The sequence below is a fragment of the Esox lucius genome, chromosome 13 (assembly GCF_011004845.1).
Source record: "Esox lucius isolate fEsoLuc1 chromosome 13, fEsoLuc1.pri, whole genome shotgun sequence".
NCBI classification, from domain to species: Eukaryota; Metazoa; Chordata; class Actinopteri; order Esociformes; family Esocidae; genus Esox; species Esox lucius.
In genome coordinates, this window is record NC_047581.1 from 24,118,491 (window position 1) to 24,121,722 (window position 3,232).

Here is a 3,232-nt window from a genome sequence, read left to right on the forward strand (position 1 = left end):
AACAATCAGAATGCAAATACCTTCTATACACGTGTGTTAAATGTGTGCATCCTTATTATACAGTTATGATGAAGTGCGCAAATTGGAAAATTGTGTTTTTTCACCTATTTGAGCACATATATTATATATATGAGCTAAATTCCGACCACATTCATTGATAAAGGTAACACAATTTAACAAATCAAACCAACACATTTTACTGTGGAACAATTTATGCAATTAAAATGGAATTGCAGAAATGCAATTTTCTCATGAGGGTAAACCTAGTATATCGTATCATTACCATCAAATGAAAAGACTAAAAGTAGAATTAGGTGCACCAAAACAGGTGCAAATAATTAGTAACTTGGGAGGGTCCAGCCTTCCACAAAGATTACAAACTTGGTCTAGATTGGTCAACCATAAGGGTGTGTGGTTACACATCATGCCAAGATCAAAAGACCTATCCCAGGCCCTCGGAAAAAGTAGACAATTGATGCCCTTGTGTCTGGGAGGGGTTACCAAGCCATTTCCAAGCAATTTGAAGCACATCATTCCACTGTCCACTAGATTATTTACAAATTGAAAAAAGTCTACTAAAAGATGCTTGTAGACTTCAACAAAAACCACAGGGTAACATCAATGGATCTACAGTCCAATCAGTGTCAAAGTGCATGAGTCAACTGTCAGAAAGAAATGGATATGATCGATACAGCACTAACATGGCCTACATGGAGGGGAAGAAAGAATATCAGAAAATAATTTCAAGATACAACTAACGTTTGTTAGGCAACACCTGGGTAAAGATTAGAACTACTGGAGCAATATGCCCTGGACAGATGAGTCAATGGTGAAATTGTTTGCCTGTATTAGAAATCAGCCGTTTTGTATAGTGGTTGAAATAATGATCGCGTACCCAGTCATCAAGGGAGTATTCATTTATTACAACATTTGATAGTCCATTGTTCAAGATGTTCCAGACTCAATGTCATCTCACTCAGTCCCAAAGAAACTTCCGGTCATACCTCTACTTCATAGACATCCCGACCTGGAATACCCATCACAGTACTGTAAGCCCATTGGCTGATTACTGTCGCGCTTTGACTGAACGTGACTTCCTGTGTACGGATAAACAGATGCTCTGTTGTAAACTAAACATACACTTCAACACCTGCCATGTTCGACAAAAATTTATCTGTATTTTACCAGAATAACCTCATACCAACCTTAAAGCATGGAGGCAGTGGCATTATGGTTTTGGGCTGCGTGGTTGCCTCAAGGCCAGGCCAAATGTCATCACTCAGTCAACCAGGAATGCCATATTGTACCAGAGAATTCTTCAGGAGAATGTGAGGCCATCTGTCAAAAATCTGAAGCTGAACCAAAAATGGATCTCGCAACAATACAATGATTGAAAACACACAAGCAAAGCTACAACACAATGGCTCAAAAAGAAGAAATGGAGAGTTATGGAATGGCAGAGTGAAAGTTGAAATGCTGTGTGGGAACATGAAAGACAGCCTTTGGACATGACATATTTGAAGCAGTAATGTAAAGGAGAGGCAAAAAACATCCAAGAAAATGAAAGAGACTTATAGTCATTTACAAGAAATGGCTAATATGTTATTTCAGTCAAATATAGGCATCACCAGCTATTGAAGCTATGGGTGTATTTATACTATATCAACAAAATGACATTGCATTTCTGCTTATTTATCATGAATTTATCTGTACATTTTGCTGAATTGAATATTAACTATATCCATATGTACAAAAAAATGGAATAATAATAATACATATTTGTGTATTCACTTTTTTACCTGACTGTATGGTAGCTCAATGTCAGAGTATACTCACCTTCATCTTCTTTCTCCCTCTTCCTTCCTCTCTCTTCATAACTATCTTCTTTCCACTCTTTTTATCTCTCTCACTCTTCATTCTTCTCTCTTCCTCCCTCCCTGTGCATCCCACTCTCCTCTCCCCCCCACTTCATCTCTCTCTTTTTCCTTCTTTCTTCAACCCTCTCTCATCATGCCTTGTTCCCTACTGCTGTGAGTGGCTGAATGTGTCACCAGCTGCAGGCTACGGCGCTCTCCTCCCTGCCAGATGTCTCGGATCACATGATTGCTACTTCTCTTTGAAGTGTCTGGGTGGACATGGAGGTGATTAGGGAAACATGGCCTCTTCCCCTGCCCCTTCCCTCCCTTTTTTCTCTCCCCCACTTCCTCTGTCCCCTGCCTCTTCCCCTGCATGCACCTGCCTACATATAAGCTAGTATAAGAGAGAGAGAGAGATTGAGAGAGACCGTCTGATAGCAGACAACAGCAAGACAGTAGTCGGTTTCTGCCCCCTGAGAAACGCATTAACCGAACTTGTACCCACTGTTAAAAGGTTTCGTTTGGTTGCATCACTGTGGCTCCTTTCTAGTGTATCTGAGACTTTGTATATGCACAAACAGAAATAAGGACTCAAGAAACGCCTGTGCTTTGCGACAGACTGTGTATGCCTCTGGCAATGCAAGACAGTACAGTTTTCACTCCAGAAAAACATTATATTTATATTTTTCACAGTGTTTTCATACGCGCCATAATTACTGTCATCTGTTGACACATGAATGGTTTCACCCGGATCATAAGTTGTATTTCCCTTCCATACAATCATGCTTTTATACATTTATGTTCTACTCTGGTATTCATGAGATGATAACTCTGTTTACTATAATATTACCCTTTTATACACTCATCTTAACAATTTAGTGTAAAACATGAATTTGGTTAATGCAATAAAGAGTACTGACATTTGCATTTGCTTTTTCACAAATTCTGACACGAATGCAGGCATGATAGCCCCGAGCAAAACATCAAATTCATAGGACACTGTGAAAGAGAAGGCGAGAGATCGAGAGAGGATGGGAGAGGGTTGCTATCAGAAGCTATGCCACGAGACAGGGACGAGAAGAAAAGGTAGGGAGGCGTTTGAAGTCAGACAGGATTTACTTCGGCAGCCTCACATATCTGATGACAGTGAGGGGGTGGGAATAGACCAGGGAGGGAGGGATGGAGAAGATCAAGACAAGGTGGTAAATATGAAAAGGTGGAAAGTGAAATTGGTTATGAAGGGAGATGTATCAGGAACAGACTGATGAAAAGGAGAGATTAGTGCAGGAATGTGTTTGGGTTGAGTGTTCTGAAGAAGGGATTGGTAGAGATGCACAAGAGAAATCTCTTGTGCCGAGAGGGGATATCTATGATCA

General features: G+C 40.3%; 1 long non-coding RNA gene across 1 annotated transcript; it reads right to left on the bottom strand.

The window, feature by feature from the left end:
- Window positions 1-958: 958 nt before the first annotated feature.
- LOC109616485 lies at window positions 959-1,878 on the bottom strand. The gene is made up of 3 exons (XR_002197618.1): window positions 1,837-1,878; window positions 1,206-1,500; window positions 959-1,097 (listed from the first exon to the last, which is right to left on the bottom strand). It is a non-coding gene; the product is annotated as an uncharacterized LOC109616485 (long non-coding RNA).
- Window positions 1,879-3,232: the final 1,354 nt, after the last annotated feature.